The sequence below is a fragment of the Hylobates moloch genome, unplaced genomic scaffold (genome assembly GCF_009828535.3).
Source record: "Hylobates moloch isolate HMO894 unplaced genomic scaffold, HMol_V3 SCAFFOLD_21, whole genome shotgun sequence".
Classification (NCBI taxonomy): Eukaryota; Metazoa; Chordata; class Mammalia; order Primates; family Hylobatidae; genus Hylobates; species Hylobates moloch.
Genome location: NW_026652296.1, coordinates 16,060,058 through 16,080,773, shown reverse-complemented (window position 1 = coordinate 16,080,773; position 20,716 = coordinate 16,060,058). Strand labels below are relative to the sequence as shown.

The following is a 20,716-nucleotide window of genomic DNA, read 5'->3' as shown; positions in this document are numbered from 1 at the left end:
GGCCCTCCTGGACTCTTGGAGTTTTCTAGCAGGGCCTTCCTGCACCAAGAGCTCTGAATAACCTTTGAAGGCTGACAGGACACTCTCTTCTTCTCTCTCTACCTAGGTCCTCAATTTAGTGATGTCTCCCCGTTCCTCTCAGTGTGGTAATAGAGGTTGGCAGGGGAGGGGTAGGTTGCAAATGCAATCTCCAGGAGCCTTCCCCAGCCTGACCCCCACCCCCTCAACCCCAGCTGGTCCCAGTGGGGGAGGGGCACAGGTTGTGTGGAAGTGATGAGTAAGCCCCTCTTCTGGCAAAGCTGTTGTGGGTTCAGGCAGTCGTCTGGCCTGCACAGGCAAGATAATGGAGTCAAAGGAGGCTTATGGCCCCTCAGCCGCCCCTGGGCGTGCACAGATGTCTCTACGGCAGACCCTAGCACTTGCAGAAAAGCGTTGGTGCCGGGTGCAGTGGCTCATGCCTGTAACTCCAGCACTTTGGGAGGCCAAGGCGGGTGGATCACTTGAGGTCAAAAGTTTGAGACCAGCCTGGTTAACATGGCAAAACCCCGTCTCTACTAAAAATACAAAAATTAGCCAGACGTGGTGATGGGTACCTGTAATCCCAACTACTCAGGAGGCTGAAGCAGGAGAATCACTTGAATCAGAGAGGTGGAGGTCACAGTGAGCCGAGATCTCGCCACTGCACTCCAGCCTGGGCGACAGAGTGAGACTCTGTCTCAAAAAAAAGAAAAGAAAAGTGTTGGAGGGGAACCAGAAAGCTCCCCCTTAATTCTCAGCCAGCATTTACTGAGTGTGACCCTGGACCGGGCCCCAGGCTAGGTGCTGGGGACACATGGTGAGGAAGACCTGGCCCCTCTGAGAGAAACCCACAGGCCAGGGGCAGCTGCCTTCTGACCTTGTGGGTATGGGGCTGGCCTTCACCCTGCCCATGGTGGCAGGTGCCCACCCATCCTTCAAAGCAAGAGGAGGGAGGGAGAAGTGCATGTATGTTCAAGAGTTACTTTATGAGGACAAATGGGTCCATCACCTTGGTTGACATCAGCAAAAGAAGCATCATCCAAAGCCTTGAGGTGACCCCAAAAGACTGGGGTGCAGGTTGAGGGGTTGAGACAGGCTCAGCCTGGAGAGAGGAGGGGAAAGCTCCTGCAGCGGCCCCAGCTCGCAAAGATGAAGCTACCATTTGATGATGCTGTGTCCAGGGCCAGAGACCTTCCTCTCATCCACACTATCTGCAGTCCTCTCTGCTGCGTGGGGGGCTCAGTCATTAGACCCATTTTCCAGGTGAGACATCTCTGCCTCAGGGCTCAGAGGACCTCCTCCTGGCGTTCCAGATCAGTTTTCCAGGATGGAGGATGGGAAACAGGCCATCAAGGGTTCTGGTAAGAAATGAGGTTTCTGGCCAGGCACAGTGGCTCATGCCTGTAATCCCAGTACTTTGGGAGGCCGAGGCAGGAGGATCACTTGAGGTCAGGAGTTCCAGACCAGCCTGGCCAACATGGTGAAATCCCATCTCTACTAAAAATAGAAAAATTAGCCAGGAGTGGTGAAGTGTGCCTGTAGTTCCAGCTATTTGGGAGGCTGAGACAGCAGAATCGCTTGAACCCGGAAGGCAGAGGTTGCAGTCAACTGAGATCGCGCACTGCATTCTAGCCCGGGTGACAGAGAAAGACTCTGTCTCAAAAAAAGGAAAAAAAAAAAAAAGAAAGAAATGAGATTTCCCTGACCAAGCCTGGGAAGCTGGAGTTCATTCGTTCTTTCATTCATTCATTCTGGCTGATCCTGAGCTCTGGCAGTTCCTATCTGCATGACCCTGGCAGCTCACTTCAGCCCTCTGAGCCTAAGATACTATGTACCAGGCACTCTTCAGTCTACTTGGGATACAGAAGAAACTAGATGGTCATGACCTCCAGCCTCACGACGCAGATAATGGGGTGGGGGTAGGGGCAACTAGCTTATTCTGGAGGCGTCCTGTAAAAAACAACGCTTAAGTGGAGGTGGACAAAATCTCCCCCATCACGCTGGGGAAAGGCAGAAAGGGATTTAGCAAACTTACTGTGAAAGTCACAGCTTAAGCCTTAGAGCCCCTCACACGCCAGGGGCCTTCCAGGGACCTGGGAGGGGCCAAGTAATGCACACTCAGGATCTCATGCTTTAGTAGAATTTGCCAATGTAAGATGTTTTAACTGTAATTTATTAAGACTGCTGCCCGTCTCACTCCAACTTCCCTCTCTGTCATACTTCCCCTCCTTTTGGATATTGCCCCAGTGGTTCTGGCATTTTGGGGGATCTAGCTAAGGAGAAGTTGTCACGGAATGCTGACATTGATGAAAATAACAAAAGTCAAAATACACCACTACAAAAAGGATGTAATAGATAGCATCAATTCAAAACAATTTTAAGGTTAGTAATCAAGGAAACATAACAAGTCTGGAAATCTTACAGCTCCGATATGCAAGAAACTTGATAGAGGTTCTTCTAAATTTGACAACAATCCTAGAATTTTATGACCTTCCAGTAGTCCCCCCTTATCCTCGAGGGATACATTTCAAGACCCTCAGTGGGTGCCTGAAACCATGGATAGTACGGAATCCTATTTAGACTATGTTTTTTTTTTTTTTGATCCAATAGCCAAGACAACTACTAAGTTGACGAATGGGCAGGTAGTGAAGACGCTGGACAAAGGGACAATTCACACCCCTGGTGAGACAGGGTGGGGTAGAGTGGGGCGGCACCGAATTTCATCACGCTACTCAGAACAGCATGCAATGTAGAACTTAATGAATTGTTGATTTCTGGAATTTTTCATTTAATATTGTCAGACTGTGGTTGACCATGGGCAACTGAAACCTCAGGAAGCAAAACCTTGCATAAGAGGGGGCTACTGTACCAGTAATAAGTTGTAAAGCTGAAAGAAACTTTAACTATCGACCATAAAAAATTTGGGGCCAGACACAGTGGCTCATGCCTGTAATCCCCACATTTTGGGAGGCCAAGGTGGGAGGGCGGCTTGAGGCCAGGAGTTCAAGACCAATCTGGGCAACATAGTGAGACTCCATCTCTACAAAATCTTAAAATATTAGTTGCGTGTGGAGACACATGCCTGTAGTCCTGGTTACTTGGGAGGCTGAGACGGGGGGATCCTTTGAGCCCAAGAGTTTGAGGCTGCAGTGTACAAAGATCAGACAACTGCATGCCTGCCTGGGCAATGGAGCAAGACCCTGTCTTAAAAAAAAAAAAAATGGGGGCCGGGCACAGTGGCTCACACCTGTAACCCCAGCACTTTGAGAGGCCAAGGTGAGCAGATCATTTGAGACCAGGAGTTTGAGACCAGCTTGGCCAACATGGTGAAACCCCGTCTCTACTAAAATTACAAAAATTCGCCAGGCATGCCTATAGTCCCAGCTACTCAGGAGGCTGAGGCAGGAGAATCGCTTGAACTCAGGAGGTGGAGGTTGCAGTGAGCCTAGATTGCACCACTACACTCCAGCCTGGGCGACAGAGCGAGACTGTCTCAAAAAAAAAAAAAGAAAAGAAAAAAAATTGGTCAACTGTGCTAGAGAAAAGACTAAAGTATCTTCTTATTCTCTCTAAAGAAAATGACATTACAAAATCAATGTCACATGAAGAGGTTAATGTAAAAGTATACAACCACAATGTAGGAATGAAATAATTGTAGATATGTATCATATTAATGTAAATATGAATGTAAGTGTAAATTTTAATTTATGTAATTATGAACAAAAATGTAATGCTATTATGTAAATAAATATATTTATTATGTTACATGTAACTTAACATGTTTAATAACATATTATGTTATGAACTGTTGCTGACTACGTGGCCACAACAGGGGAGGGAATCTTGGGACCCTTATTCAGAGAGACCAAGACCAAATAAAGGACCTGATAAGTCATTTCCTTCAACCTGTCACCAGTGCAAGAATCCTCTTCTGATGACAGCTGTGCACTAAGCCTTGGCTCTGTACATTTCCTGGGATGAGGAATTAACCCCTTCTCCAAATCCTGTACTATCTTGGGTCAAAACTCTGGTTGTGGGAAGTTCTTTAGTCAAGCTGATCACTAGCTGTCGGTGGTTTCCCCTTGGGTCCTCATCTTCCCCAGTACCCCCAGAAATCATGGGCTACTGCTTCCCATTTTATTATAGCTCTGCAGTGCTACAATGCAGCTCTAGTATCTTGCCCTGGCCTGGGATAACGTGCCCTTCTTCAAAGTTTCCTTTTATGTCTTGACTTCCAAAGTCTTCCTCATCCATGATCTCAGAGATTGATCAGCCACCCATACATGTATGAGGATGACAATGATGATGATGATAAAGGGAACAGCTAGCCAGCACTGAGTGCTTACTATGTACTGGGCTCTGTGCTGGGTGCTGTATGAGCACCTGCTGTTGGTCTCATGCACACCTATTTATGTTGGTTTTGAGTAACTTGTGCAGGTATACTTTTGATTTAAAATTTTGGTTTCTATTTAGACTATGATAGGAATTTTTGTTTTGTTTAGCCTTCTCTCCTAAGCTTAATGAAACCACATATTCAGAAAGAAAGGACACATTTAATTAAAACATTTCAAAGACAAACAGCTTAAAAGAGTGATTACCCTAGACCTCTAATAAACAAATATGCCCCTGCTACAAAACTCTTCTTAATGTAAATTTCAGAGAGGAAAAGCCAAAAACAAAAACAAAATCCAGAATGTTTGTTAATTTACCTGGCTAAAACCTGATAAAAAGATTTTCTTAAGAGCTCTGTAGTTCAAAGTCAACTTAATTAAAAGCAGGTATTCAGACTATAATTTTTAAAACAGAGCCTTTCTGCTTCTTCTATTTTGGATCTTGTTCTGGGGAATTTTTTTTCAGGTGACTGAATCCCCTCTTTTAATTATATGGTGAGTCCCTCTCTCTGTTCGCTTCCTTTCTTGTTGGTACGATTTTTTGCTCAAGGAAAAAAAAAATGTAAAACTTAAACGGCTTTCTGGAAAGCTTAAATTTCTTCTCTGTGCTTTGAAATGTAAATTTCCTACCTTGTTGTCTAGAATTCAGTGAGGTACTCGCTTCGCAGCACATATACTAAAATTGGAATGAAGGCCGGGCGTGGTGGCTCATGCCTGTAATCCCAACACTTTGGGAGTCCGAGGCGGGTGGATCACCTGAGGTCAGGAGTTCGAGACCAGCCTGGCCACATGGTGAAACCCCATCTATACTAAACATACAAAAATTAGCTGGGCATGGTGGCACATGCCTGTAATCCTGGCTAGTTGGGAAGCTGAGGCAGGGGAATTGCTTGAATCTGGGAGGTGGAGGTTACAGTGAGCCAAGATCGCACCACTGCACTCCAGCCTGGGTGACAGAGAGAGACTCTGTCTCAAAATAAATAAACAAACAAATAAATAAATAAATAAAATGAAATTGGAATGATACAGAGATTAGTAGCATGGCACCTGTGCAAAGATGAAACGTAAATTCTGAAGCGTTCCATTAAAAAAATATGTTATTTAATAAAATTAATTAAGGCCAGGTGTGGTGGCTCACACCCGTAATCCCAACACTGGGAAGCTGAGGTCAAGAGTTGGAGAGCAACCTGGCCAACATGGTGAAACCCAGTCTCTACTGAAAATGCAAAAATTAGCTGGGCGTGGTGGTGCACGCCTGTAAGCCCAGCTACTTGGGAGGCTGAGGCAGGAGAATCGCTTGAATCCAGGAGGTGGGAGGCTGCAGTGAGCTGAGATTGTGCCACTGAACTCCAGCTTGGGCGACAGAGCAAGACTCTGTCTCAAAAACAAACAAACAAAAAAATGAAAAAAAAATAAGTCACAAAGGGATCAAACATCATTTTGGCTACTCCTGCTTTGGCGATGGCCACAAAAGGGAAAAAGTTTTTCAAATTTTTTTGGTAACTATGCCTTTAGAGTTTTGCCAAGCTAAATTAAACTATGAATATTTATTGAAGATCTAGATCATTTCCAAATAAGATATAATGCTAAGACATTAATTACTACATGTAAGTTTAAGCTCATATACTTTTGGTTTCTTATTTCAGAGAAACAAAAGATATTTAGGGGCTGGGTGTGGTGGCTCATACCTGTAATCCCAGCACTTTGGAAAGCTGAGGTAAGAGGACTGCTTGAGGCCAGGAGTTCGAGACCAGTCTGGGCAACATAGTGAGACCTTGTCTCTACAAAATAAAAATTTTAAAGTTAGCCAGGAGTGGTGTTACATGCTTGCAGTCCTAACTACTCGAGAGGCTGAGGCAGTAGGATCACTCAAGCCTAGGAGTTTGAGGCTGCAGTGAGCTATAATCACACCCCTATATTCCAGCTTGGGCAACAGAACAAGACCCTGTCTCAAAAAAAAAAAAAAAAAAAAAAAAAAAAGAGATCTTAAGATCCGCTAGTAAAAGTATCCTATTCCACATTGAAAAATTGTTCCATTAGAAAGCCTGTGTTTCCAAATATTATAAAATGTGTATTAATCAATTGTTAGTACATACTGACAAAATTACTTCTGGCTGGGTAGTGGTTCACACCTGTAATCCTAGCACTCTGGGAGGCTGAGGCGGGCAGATCACCTGAGGTTAGGAGTTCGAGACCAGCCTGGCCAACATGTTTGTACTTTTAGTAGAGACAGGGTACAAAAAATTAGCCAGGCATGGTGGTGTGTGCCTGTAGTCCCAGCTACTTGGGAGGCTGAGGCAGAAGAATCACTTGAACCTGGGAGGTGGAGGTTGCAGTGAGCTGAGATCACGCCACTGCACTCCAGCCTGGGTGACAGAGTGAGACTCTGTTTAAAAAAAAAAAAAAAAAATTACTTCTTAGATTTTCAGTATAAATTAAGATTACTAAGATTTAAAATTCTGACTAATATATGGTAACTAACACTGGAGACCAGAAGGAAGACAATTCTGTATTCAGAATATGTAAGGAAAGTAAGACATCTTTGTAGGAAGGAAGATTATAAGAAAGACATAAGTATGTGGTTTTTGTTAAAGAGAAAGTGGTTTTGCCTAGTTTAGAAGTTATTTAAAGGCTGTATGAAATTGGGATAAAAGAAGGAAAGAATAAAATAGATTAACTGAATAGATATAGAAAGTTGGGAAAAGAAAGAGGAATGGAAAAATTGTAAGAAGTTATAAAAGGTTTATAGGAATATTATCTTGTGTGGTCAAAGCTGATTGAGATTAGATGATTTATAAGGTTTTATTAAAATTAGGCTTTATATTTATAATGCATTGATGCAAAAGTAGAATCATTTTTCTATTTTGAACTAGATATTCACATAGTTTTTATTTGTTCTTTTTTTTTGCTTGAGATGGAGTCTCATTCTGTCACCTAGGCTGGAGTGCAGTGGTGTGATCTTGGCTCACTGTGACCTCCACCTCCTGGATTCAAGTGATTCTCCTGCCTCAGCCTCCTGAGTGGCTGAGATTATTGGCACGTGCCTCCATGCCAGGCTAATTTTTGTATTTTGAGTAGAGAAAAGGTTTTGCCATGTTAGCCAGGCTAGTCTCGAACTCCTGATCTCAGGGTGATCCACCTGCCTTGGCCTTCCAAAGTGCTGGGATTGCAAGCGGGAGCCACCGCGCCCTGCCTCATATAGTATTAATAAGAGATAGTAGAAGATTTTTTTGTTTACCTTTTGAGTAAACTGCTGCTAAAAAAAAAAAAAAAAGAGAGAAAAGAAACTGGGGAGAGGGAGAGACATTCTGTTGGTCTCAAGTTGTCTTTTTCAGGTCTTTTGTGTCAGGCCTCTGAGCCCAAGCTAAGCCATCATATCCCCTGTGACCTGCATGTATAATGGCCTGAAGCAACTGAAGATCCACAAAAGAAGTGAAAATAGCCTTAACTGATGACCTTCCACCATTGTGATTTGTTTCTGCCCCACTCTAACTGATCAATGTACTTCGTAATCTCCCCCAGTTTAAGAAAGTTCTTTGTAATCTCCCCACCCTCAAGAAAGTTCTTTGTAATTCTCCTGACCCTTGAGAACGTACTTTGTGAGATCCACCCCCTGCCTGCAAAACATTGCTCCTAACTCCACCCCCTATCCCAAAACCTGTAAGAACTAATGATAATCCCACCACCCTTTGCTGACTCTCTTTTCGGACTCAGCCCGCCTGCACCCAGGTGAAATAAACAGCCTTGTTGCTCACACAAATCCTGTTTGGTGGTCTCTTCACATAGACGCGCATGACATTTGGTGCCGAAGACCCGGGTCAGAGGGACTCCTTCGGGAGAGCAGTCCCCTGTCCTCACCCTCACTCCGTGAAGAGATCCACCTATGACCTCGGGTCCTCAGATCAACCAGCCCAAGGAACATCTCACCAATTTCAAATCGGGTAAGTGGTCTTTTCCAGCCTCTCTTGCTACCCTTCAATCTCCTTCTCTTGCTACCCTTCAATCTCCCTGTCCTTCCAATTCCAGTTCTTTTTCCTCTCTAGTGGAGACAAATGAGACACATTTTATCTGTGGATCCAAAACTCCAGCGCCGGTCACGGACTCGGGAAGACAGTCTTCCCTTGGTGTTTAATCCCTGCAGGGACGCCTGCCTGATTATTCACCCACATTCCACTGGTGTCCAATCACCGCAGGGACGCCTGCCTTGGTCATTCACCCACGTTCCCTTGGTGGCAAGTCAATTGCGGGGACCCCTGCTTTAGCTGCTCACCCACATTGCAGCCCAGGGCTGCTCCCCACCCCCTTCTCCGTATCTCTACCCTTCTCTTTAAACTCGCCTCCTTCACTATGGGCAACCTTCCACCCTCCATTCCTCCTTCTCCCTTAGCCTGTGTTCTCAAGAACTTAAAACCTCTTTAACTCTCACCTGACCTAAATCTAAGCATCTTATTTTCTTCTGCAACACCGCTTGGCCCCAATACAAACTCGACAATGGTTCTAAATGGCCAGAAAATGGCACTTTTGATTTCTCCATCCTACGAGACCTAGATAATTTTTGTCGAAAAATGGGCAAATGATCTGAGGTGCCTTACGTCCAGGCATTTTTTCACACTTTGTTCCCTCCCTAGTCTCTGTTCCCAATGCGACTCGTCCCAAATCCTCCTTCTTTCCCTCCCACCTGTCCCTTCAGTCCCAACCCCAAATGTCGCTGAGTCTTGTGAATCTTCCTTTTCTACTGAACCATCTGGCCTCTCACCTCCTCCCCAGACTGCTCCTCCTCAGGTCGCTCCCTGCCAGGCTGAATCAGGCTCCAACTCTTCTTCAGCCTCCGCTCCCCCACCCTATAACCCTTCTATTACCTCCCCTCCCCACACCCAGTCTGGTTTACGTTTCGTTCTGCGACTAGCTCTCCCCCACCTGCCCAACAATTTTCTCTTAGAGAGGTGGCTGGAGCTAAAGGCATAGTCAGGGTACGTGTGCTTTTTTCTCTATCAGACCTTTCCCAAATCAGCCAGCATTTAGGCTCTTTCTCATCAGACCCCACTAAATATATACAAGAATTCCGATTTCTAACTCAGTCCTACAATTTAACCTGGAGTGACTCAAATATCATCCTAACTTCTACCCTCTCTCCAGATGAACGGGAAAGAGTTTTTTCTCTAGCCCAATCTCATGCTGATAACCACCGGCTTCATGAACCTGACCTCCAGGAAGGCATTAGAGCAGTTCCCTGAGAGGACCCCCAATGGAACTAACAGGCAAATTCCCCAGGTATAGCTAGGCAAGATTACATGGTTTCCTGCCTAGTTGAAGGGCTTAAAAAGGCAGCTTACAAAGCTGTTAATTATGACAAACTTAAAGAAACTACCCAAGGTAAAGATGAAAACCCAGCCCAGTTCATGGCCTACTTAGCAGCAACCCTTACACACTTTACCGCCCTAGACCCAGAGGGGCCAGAAGGCCGCCTTATTCTTAATATGCATTTTATCACCCAGTCAGCTCCTGACATTAGAAAAAAACTTTAAAAATTGGAACCCAGCCCTCAAACCCCACAACAAGAATTAATCAACCTCGCCTTCAAGGTGTACAATAATACAGAGGAGGTAGCTAGACAGCAACGCATTTCTGAGTTACAGCTACTTGCTTCCATGGTAAGACAACCCACAAGCACGTCTCCTGCATACAAGAACTTCAGAACATCCAAGCCACAGCTCCCAGGGGCTCCTTCAAAACATCCTCATGGACCTTGCTTCAAATGCCAAAAGCCTGGCCACTAGGCCTCAGAATGCCCGCGGCCCGGGATTCCTTCTAAGCTGTGCCCTGTCTGTGCGGGCCCCCACTGGAGGTCAGACTGTCCAACTCACATTGCCGCCACTCCTAAAGCCCCTGGAGCCCAAACCCAACGTTCCTTGGCCGACTCCTTCCCAGATCTCGGCTTAGCAGCTGAAGACTGACACAGCCCGATTGCCTCAGAAGCCTCCTGGACCATCACAGACACTGAGCTTTGGGTAACTCCTACAGTGGAGGGTAAGTCCGTCCCCTGTTTAATCGATACGGGGGCTACCCACTCCACGTTACCTTCTTTTCAAGGGCCTGTTTCCCTTACCCCCATAACTGTTGTGGGTATTGACGGCCAAGCTTCAAAACCCCTTAAAACTCCCCCACTCTGGTGCCAAGTTGGACAATGTTCTTTCCTGCACTCTTTTTTAGTTATCCCCACCTGCCCAGCTCCCTTATTACGCTGAGGCATTTTAACCAAATTATCTGCTTCCCTGATTATTCCTGGACTACAGCCACATCTCATTGCCACCCTTCCTCCCAACCCAAAGCCTCCTTTGCATCTTCCTCTCATATCTCCTCACCTTAACCCACAAATATGGGACACCTCCACTCCCTCCTTGGCAACTGATCACAGGCCCATTACCATCCCATTAAAACCTAATCACACTTACCCCACTCAATGCCAGCATCCCATCCCACAACAGGCTTTAAGGGGATTAAATCCTGTTATCACTGGCCTGCTATAGCATGGGCTTCTAAAACCTATAAACTCTCCTTACAATTCTCCCATTTTAGCTATTCAAAAACTGGACAATTCTTACAGGTTAGTTCAGGATCTGCACCTTATCAACCAAATTGTTTTGCCTATCCACCCTGTGGTGCCCAACCCATACACTCTTTTGTCCTCAATAACTTCCTCCACAACTCACTATTCCGTTCTTGATCTTAAAGATGCTTTTTTCACTATTCGCCTACACCCCTCGTCCCAGCCTCTCTTTGCTTTTACCTAGACTGACCCTGACACCCATCAGTCCCAGCAGCTTACCTGGGCTGTACTGCCGCAAGGCTTCAGGGACAGCCCTCATTACTTCAGCCAAGCTCTTTCTCCTGATTTACTTTCTTTCCACCCCTCTGCTTCTCACGTTATTCAATATATTGATGACCTTCTACTTTGCAGCCCCTCCTTTGAATCTTCTCAACAAGACACCCTCCTGCTCCTTCAACATTTATTCTCCAAGGGATATTGGGTATCCCCCTCCAAAGCTCAAATTTCTTCTCCATCCATTACCTACCTTGGCATAATTCTTCATAACAACATATGTGCTTTCCCTGATGATCACGTCCAACTGATCGCTCAAACCCCAACCCCTTCTACAAAACAACAACTCCTTTCCTTCCTGGGCATGGTTGGATACTTTTGCCTTCGGATACCTGGTTTTGCCATCCTAACAACACCATTATATAAACTCACAAAAGGAAACCTAGCTGACCCCATAGATTCTAAATGCTTTCCCCACTCCTCTTTCTGTTCCTTGAAGACAGTTTTAGAGACTGCTCCCACACTAGCTCTCCCTGACTCATCTCAACTCTTTCCATTACACGCAGCTGAAGTGTAGGGCTGTGCAGTCGGAATTCTTAAACAAGGACAGGGACTGCACCCTGTAGCCTTTTTGCCCAAAAAACTTGACTTTACTGTTTTAGGCTGGCCATCATGTCTCCGTGTGGTGGCCGCTGCCACCCTAATATACTTTCTGCTGCCCAGCTCCTTCAGCTGTACTCACTGTTTGTTGAGTCTCCCACAGTTACCATTGCTCCTGGCTCGGACTTCAGTCCAGCTTCCCACATTATTCCTGATACCATACCTGACCCCTATGACTGTATCTCTCTGATACACCTGACATTCACTCTATTTCCCCATATTCCCTTCTTTCCTGTTCCTCACCCTGATCACACCTGGTTTATTGATGGCAGTTCCACTAGGCCTAATCGCCACACACCAGCAAAGGCAGGCTATGCTATAGTATATTCCACATGTATCATTGAGGCTACCACTCTGCCCCCCTCCACTACCTCTCAGCAAGCCGAACTCATTGCCTTAACTCGAGCCCTCACTCTTGCAAAGGAACTACGTGTCAATATTTATATTGACTCTAAATATGCCTTCCATATCCTGCACCACCATGCTGTTATTTGGGCTGAAAGAGGTTTCCTCACTACACAAGGGTCCTCCATCATTATTGCCTCTTTAATAAAAACTCTGCTCAAGGCCACTTTGCTTCCAAAGGAAGCTGGAGTCATACACTGCAAGGGCCACCAAAAGGCATCAGATCCCACCGTTCAGGGCAATGCTTACATTGATAAGGTAGGTAAAGAAGCAGCTAGCATTCCAACTTCTGTCCCTCACGGCCAGTTTTTCTCCTCCTCATGGATCACTCCCACCTACTCTCCTGCTGAAACCTCCACCTATCAATCTCTTCCCACACAAGGCAAATGGTTCTCAGACCAAGGAAAATATCTCCTTCCAGCCTCACAGGCCCATTCTATTCTGTTGTCATTTCACAACCTCTTCCATGTAGGTTACAAGCTGCTAGCCCGACTCTTAGAACCTCTCATTTCCTTTCCATCATGGAAATCTATCCTAAAGGAAATCACTTCTCAGTGTTCCATCTGCTATTCTACTACTCCTCAGGGATTGTTCAGGCCCCCTCCATTCCCCTACACATCCAGCTTGGGGATTTGCCCCTGCCAAGGACTGGCAAATTGACTTTACGCACATGCCCCGAGTCCGGAAACTAAAATACCTCCTGGTCTGGGTGGACGCTTTCACTGGATGGGTAGAGGCCTTTCCCACAGGATCTGAGAAGGCCATCGTGGTCATTTCTTCCCTTCTGTCAGACATAATTCCTCAGTTTGGCCTTCCCACCTCTAGACAGTCTGATAATGGACCGGCCTTTATTAGTCAAATCACCCAAGCAGTTTCTCAGGCTCTTGGTATTCAGTAGAATCTTCATACCCCTTACCGTCCTCAATCGTCAGGAAAGGTAGAATGGACTAATGGTCTTTTACAAACACACCTCACCAAGCTCAGCCTCCAACTTAAAAAGGAGGACTCTGTCAAGGATACAGCCCCAAAACTCAACAACCAAGCAAGTAATTACGCTGAACCACCTTGGGCACTCTGTAATTGGATGTCCTGGGTCCTCCCATTTCTTAGTCCTTTAATACCTATTTTTCTCCGTCTTTTATTCGGACCTCGTGTCTTTCATTTAGTTTCTCAATTCATACAAAACCGCATCCAGGCCATCACCAATAATTCTGTACGACAAATGCTCCTTCTAACAACCCCGCAATATCACCCCTTACCCCAAAATCTTTCCTCAGTTGAATCTCTCCCACTGTAGGTTCCCATGCTGCCCCAATCGCACTCGAAGCAGCCCTGAGAAACATTGCCCATTATCTCTCCATACCAGCCCCCAAATTTTTCGCCACTCCAACACTTCACCACTATTTTGTTTTGCTTTTCTTATTAATATAAGAAGACAGGAATGTCAGGCCTCTGAGCCCAAGCTAAGCCATCATATCCCCAATGACCTGCACGTATACACCCAGATGGCCTGAAGCAACTGAAGATCCACAAAAGTGAAAATAGCCTTAACTGAAGACATTCCACCATTGTGGTTTGTTTCTGCCCCACCCTAACTGATCAATGTATTTTGTAATCTCCCCACTCTTAAGAAGGTTCTTCGTAATTCTCCCCACCCTTGAGAATGTACTTTATGAGATCCACCCCCTGCCTGCAAAACATTGCTCCTAACTCCACCGCCTATCCCAAAACCTGTAAGAACTAAGGATAATCCCACTACCCTTTGCTGACTCTCTTTTCGGACTCAGCCCGCCTGCATCCAGGTGAAATAAACAGCCTTGTTGCTCACACAAATCCTGTTTGGTGGTCTCTTCACATGGACGCGTGTGACATTTTGATTGTTTGAAAAATTGAGTCTCCTCTCTATGAAAGAGTAAAGGTTTGCTTTTTGAAATATTTGAATCATCACTTTGGCTAGATGAATGACTACAATTTTAAACTCACTTGGCCAACACACTGAGACTGGCAGAGTACAAAGATGGCAAGAGCCTGGGTCCATGGTGACACTGTTAGGGAAACAGGAGCATAACAGAGTCAGGGTGACACCATTTTAAAATCATCTGTGGCTGGGCATAGTGGCTCACGTCTGTAATCCCAGCACTTCGGGAGGCCGAGGCAGGCGGATCACCTGAGGTCAGGAGTTCAAAGCCAGCCTGGCCAACATGGAGAAACCCTGTCTCTATTAAAAGTATGACAATTAGTTGGGCGTGATGGTGGACAACTGTAATCCCAGATACTTGGGAGGCTGAGGTGGGAGAATCACTTGAACCCAGGAGGCAGAGGTTGCAGTGAGCCAAGATGGTGCCACTACTCTCCAGCCTGCACAACAGAAAGGACTCCGTCTCCAAAAACAACAACAACAAAAAGTATTTATTTATTTTTCATTTATTCCAGGCAGAAGAAACAGCAAATGCATAGGTCCTGAGGCAGGCATGCATTTGGCAGGTTGGAGAACCATCTAGAAGGCCTATGTGGCTGGAACAGAATGAAGGAGAAAAAACATAGAAGATGAGTTGGGGCGTGGGCACTGGCCAGACCATGCAAGGCCTTGGAGAACATGAAGAGGAGTCCGGCTTTTGCTCCAGTTGCCTCAGAAGTCACTGGGAGAGGCCTCCTCCGAGATAAGACACTAAGAAAGCAGTGTCAGGCCAGTTAGACAGGTCTGGACTTGTCTTCTGGAGTCAAATGCAGGCGGCAGACTGTTAAATGGCCAGTCACAGAGAGGGTGATGGGGGCCATGATGGGTGACCCACAGGGCCGTGAGAGCACACAGGAGGGACCCTGCCCCATCCTGAGGGCCCAAGGGTCCTTCTCAGGGGAAGAGAGAGCTCAGGGGAGACCCGAAGGCTGCAGCAGAGTTAGCCAGCTTGAAAGAGAATGACAAGGGATGGGATGGGAAGTGGATTCCAGGCAGAGGAAGCAGCAATTGCAAAGGTCTGAGAAGAGCAAGCCTGGAGCATTTGGGGGACCAGAAGAAGGTTAATGTGGCTGGATTGTAGATGCAAGCAGGGTTGGCCTGGGTGGCAGGCGGCAGCGGCTAGCAGGGGTCTGCTTTTCTCACTTGACATATTGTGAACATTTTTCTATGTCAGTAACGATCCTTCTGCTATAGGATTTTTAAGGGCTGCGCATTACGTTGTAGAATAACCAGTCCTCCAGTGTCGGACATTTAGGTTCTTTCTAGTTTTTCCCTCTTAGAAACAATGCTATGCTGAATATCTTTGTCTGTCCATCTTTGTGCACATGTATTATTATTTGTGTGCAGTAAAGTTGGGAAGTCTCGGAGGCTACTTGGTGGACAGGATTGAGAGCTGCTTTGGAGAGGCCTGAGTCAGATCTGTTTGCCAGATCAGCCCCTCCACTGGGTTTCTACTGGAGGGGCCATACACAGGGAGATGCAGGGAGAAGGCCTGAGGGAGAGATAGAGAGCCCTGATCATGAGCTCTGGCTGCCCAGGCCAGATAATGGCAGGGGAGAAAGGAGGCCCCGATCCTGGGCCGCTGTCTGTCCTGTCGGCCTGGTGCGTTAGCTCCTGGTGCCTTAGCTCCTGGTGCCTTCTAAGGAGGCAACAAAAGTAATTCAAATTGAGCATGAGCTTGGGTTCAAATCACACCTCTACCGCTAAAAATCTAAGTGCTGTTGGGCCAGTTACTTAATCATTCTGAATCTCAGCGTCCTCATCTGTAAAATGGGGAAAATAAGCCAATAGGGTTATTGTGAAAGATACATGCGATTAATGAGTCTTGGCGATAGTCCCTGCTCCCAGTAAATGACGGCGTGTACTTTTATTGTCATCTTGGGTCTCCATCCTTTTTTAAAAAATACATTATTATAACAGCTTTATTGAGATAAAATTCACATGCCATACACTTCACCCATTTAAAGTGTACAATTCAGGCCGGGCACGGTGGCTCATGCCTGTAATCCTAGCACTTTGGGAGGCCGAAGTGGGCGGATCACTTGAGGTCAGGAGTTTGAGACCAGCCTGGCCAACATGGTGAAACCCCATCTTTACAAAAAATACACAAATTAGCTGGGCATAGTGGTGGGCGACTGTAATCCCAGCTACTCGGGAGGCTGAGGCAGGAGGATCGCTTGAACCCAGGAGACGGAGGTTGCAGTGAGCCAAGGTCGTGCCACTACACTTCAGCCTAGGCAACAGAGCAAGAGTCTGTCTCAAAAACAACAACAACAACAACAAATAAAGTGTACAATTCAATTCAATAGTTTTTAATATATTTGTCACAATCAATTTTGGCACCTTTTCATTATCCCCCACAAAAACCCTGTACCTATCAGCAGTCAGTCCTGCAGCTGACCCCTCTCTGGCCCTAGGCAACTGCCAATTACTTTCTGTCTCTATGAATTTGCTTATTCTGGATGTTTCACGTAAAAGAAGTCATGCAACCTGAGGTCTTTTTTTTTTTTCTTTTGAGACAGGGTCTCCCTCTCTTACCCAACCAAGCTGGAGTGCAACAGTGCAATCACAGCTCACTGCAGCCTCGAACTCCGGGGCTCACATGACCCTCCCTGCTCAGCCTCCCAAGTAGCTGCGACCACAGTGCACCACCATGCCCAGCAAATTTTAAAAAAATTATTTGTAGAGATGGGTTCTCCCTATGTTGCCCAGGCTAGTCTAGGACTCCTGGGCTTAAGTGATCCTCCCACCTTGGCCTCCCAAAGTGCTGGGATTACAAGTATGAGCCAGTGCGCCCAGGCCTGTGGTCTTTTATGACTGGCTTTTTTCATTTTTTTCATCCCTGTCAGCAATGTATGAGAGTTCTGATTTCTCTGCTTCCTTACCAACACTTGTTATTATTTGTCTTTTTTATTGTAGCCATCCTCGTGGGGGTATGTGGTGGGATCTCATTGTGGCTTTGATTTGCATGGCCTTGATGGTTAATGTTTCTGGTTTTTTTCAGTGGAATCCCCTTTAAAAATTCTGGGACACCCTATTCCCAGTGTGGAAACACTAACCTTTCCCAAAGAAAGAAAGAAAAATATTCTATATGGAAAAAGATGTTCATTACTGCTACGTAACCTTTCTTAATACAAGTGACTCGTCTATAACTGAGTGAACTATTTCTCTGTTTTGGGGCATTAGGTAGTTCCTAATTTTCTTTTATTATCTTTTTTTTTTTTTGAGACAGAGTCTTACTTTGTCCACAGGCTGGAGTGCAGTGGCATGATCTCAGCTCACTGCAACCTCCACCTCCTGGGTTCAAGTGATTCTCCTCCCTCAGCCTCCCGAGTAGCTGGGACTACAGGAATATACCACCACTCCTGGCTAATTTGTGTATTTTTAGTAGAGATGGGGTTTCACCATGTGGAAACAACATTGTGAAATGTGGCCAGGATGGCCTCCATCTCCTGACCTCATGATCTGCCCACCTCGGCCTCCCAAAGTGCTGGGATTACAGGCGTGAGCCACCGCGCCTGGCCTATTATCTTTAATAATTATAAAGACTGGGCTGGGCGTGGTGGCTCATGCCTGTAATCTCAGCACTTTGGGAAGCCAAGGTGGGCAGATCACTTGAGGTCAGGAGTTCAAGACCAGCCTGGCCAACATGGTGAAACCTCATCTCTATTAAAAATACAAAAATTAGCCTGTCATGGTGGTGCATGCCTGTAATCCCAGCTACTCAGAAAGCTGAGGCAGGACAATCGCTTAAACCTGGGAGGCGGAGGTCGCAGTGAGCCGAGATTGAGCCACTGCACTCCGGCCTGGGCAACAGAGTCAGACTCCGTCTCAAAATAATAATAATAATTATAATAACTATAAAGACCAGCTATCATATGGAAAATATCCATGATGTGTGAACAAACGCAGCATGGAAAAATACTCAGTGTAGTCATTTTAGCTAATATATATTTGTTAAAACATCCAAATATTTTTTTCGAGCCCGGCGCCATGCGCCAAGCTCCGTGCTGGCTCATGGACAAAGTCAGGAAAAGAACAAGCAAAAACGAAATTCCTTCTTGTATTGGGAGTGGTGGGGTTCTGGGGGACAGTTATCCCCCTTTCCCCATGTTTTCTTCCCAGACTTCCTCTACTGTTGTTATATTACCTTTGCAGTGATAAAACCAAGAGAACAGAAGAAACACTTCTGGACCTAAGAATGAAAGAATGATGGGAGAAACATTTCTTGAGCCAGTCCCTTTCAGTGTTCTTATTTTGTGGAATCTGCACACATCCCCGAGGAGCTTAATAAAAAGGGCTACTATCATGGCACTTACTGTGTGCCTTGCCGGTTCCACCTGTTAGGTGCCATTGTTGTCCCCATTTTACAGACAAGGAAACTGAGGCAGGGCAAGGAGATGCCCTTCTGCTTGGTGGTCTATCCTTCGGCATTACCCACACGCATGCAAAGCTACACATAAGCTCACGTTCACACTCGGATTCACGTCTGCACCTACGGGCACATGGAGGATCGCACAAGCCGCACTCAGACACACATGTGTGCTCGCACACAGGGCTGCCTGTGTCCACAGGTATGTGCATGGGGACACGCATGTATACATGTGCATATTCCCATATGCACATAGCACAGGTCAAACACTTTTGGACACACATCTGCCTGAGAGTGGGAAAAGGGGTGCAGATAAAGGGGCAAAGTCCGGCTTTTGCCTCCTCCCTGCACCTGCTACCAGGTGTGTGCAGGACTGGGTGGGGCAGAAACAGGTGGCTCTGAGCTCAGAGGGCAGAGGTGGCCTTGCACTAGAAACCCACTTGCCAAACTTCCAAATGGGCTACAGTGACTAAGGGGCCTCACCTGCTGGGCAAACCCCCCAGCTGAAGGGTGTGCTCCAGATCCTCCAGGGGTCCCCAGGGGGTTGAGAAAACGAGGGGCATGCCCAGCAGCCCCTAAGGGAGGAAGCGTGGCCATACTGGCTAAGGGCGCACACTCTTCTTGCAGGCCACCCGATCAGATGCTTGTAAAATAAAACAGCTTTACAAAGAGGGTGTCAGAATGTGAGCAGGTAGGGACAGCATGAGTAGAAAGACCTTCCACAGGACCTGAAGTCCAATGATCCTGGTCCTGCGTCCCACTAGCTAGGTGACATTGAGCAAGTCACATAACCTCTTTGAACCTCAATTTCCTCATTTGTAAACTTTGCACAAATCACTTCTTTGACCGCTAAACAAGTCTGTTTTGAGGACCTACAACATGCCAGGTACTGTGCTGGGCACTGGGAAACCAGCAGCAAGCAATACAGACATGGCCTTTCCTGTGTGGAGCCTGCAGAATTAGGGAAAGGATGAATGGAAACATCTCACACATAGTAGGTGCTCAGTTAGCATTCCTCCTGGTCTCCCTTTTCGACCATTGTAAAGGCGATGCAACAACATTATAGAAAGTTTGGAGAACGGGGTGGCGGTTGCTGAGGTGGGGAACTCTGTCATCCAGAATCCCACCACCCCAACACAATGACTAGCTTCATTTTTGCCAATTTCATCAGCTCATACAGGGGTTGGCCTGCTGTAGAGCACTCAAAATATTCAAACCAATTAATGCATTGCATTTGTGATCAGAAGAAAAAAGCTCATTACAATGTAACAGATTTATTTGATGCAAAGCAACGCAAGCATGGCCATCCCTCTGCATATATGGAAGCTTTTCCTTTTGGGGGAAACAGCAATATTTCCATTTTACGGAAAAAGAAATGGAGGCACAGAGAGGTCAAGGCACTTGCCCAAGGTCACACAGACAGAAATGCAAAGAGCAGCTCCAGAGGCCAGAACTCCTGCCCATCCTCTCCAGGACTGTGGGATGCATCCAGGGATGGACACTGGGGCTGTGGGCTGGACGACCTGGCTGCCTTTCCATTGATTGGAGCTGTTTAGGGAGCCTACCCCAGACGCCAGCATCCAGTCCTAGAGACACAGAAAATGAACAGGGCTCTTCACTGGCCAGCCTCACTTTTGAGCCCAGAAACCCCTTACCCTTCCTCCTGCCTCTTGAGAGGCCAGTGTTGGGTGTTAGCCGGGGTGCAACTGGAAGGCAGGTTTCTGCTTTCTGCTGCCCTCCAGTGGGAAAAGAAAGCAAACCTCTGGATCCATCCGGAAGCAGGTAGCCAGCGTTGCCCAAGTCAGCTGCGGCTAATAGTAATAATAATAACGGCTGCCGCTCAGTGAGCACTTACCACGTGCAGACGTTTTTACACCTAATCTAATGTAACCCCTTTAAGCAATTTAATTAACATTTAATTCCTCTCTCAAGGTAGGCATCGCTTCCTATATATCAATTTACATGCATAATCTGAGACTTAGAAAAATGACTTCCCAAAGTCACAAAGCTGGTCGGTGGCAGAGCCGAGAGTGCAAGTCCTTGGAGATCAGAGGAGGAAGAGGCCGTGATCCTGGACCAGGAGACAGCCCTGC

General features: G+C 46.4%; 1 pseudogene; it reads left to right on the top strand.

Annotated features, from left to right (window-relative positions):
• The first annotated feature begins 5,402 nt into the window (after positions 1–5,402).
• Positions 5,403–5,500, top strand: LOC116461612 (U6 spliceosomal RNA; annotated as a pseudogene).
• Positions 5,501–20,716: the final 15,216 nt, after the last annotated feature.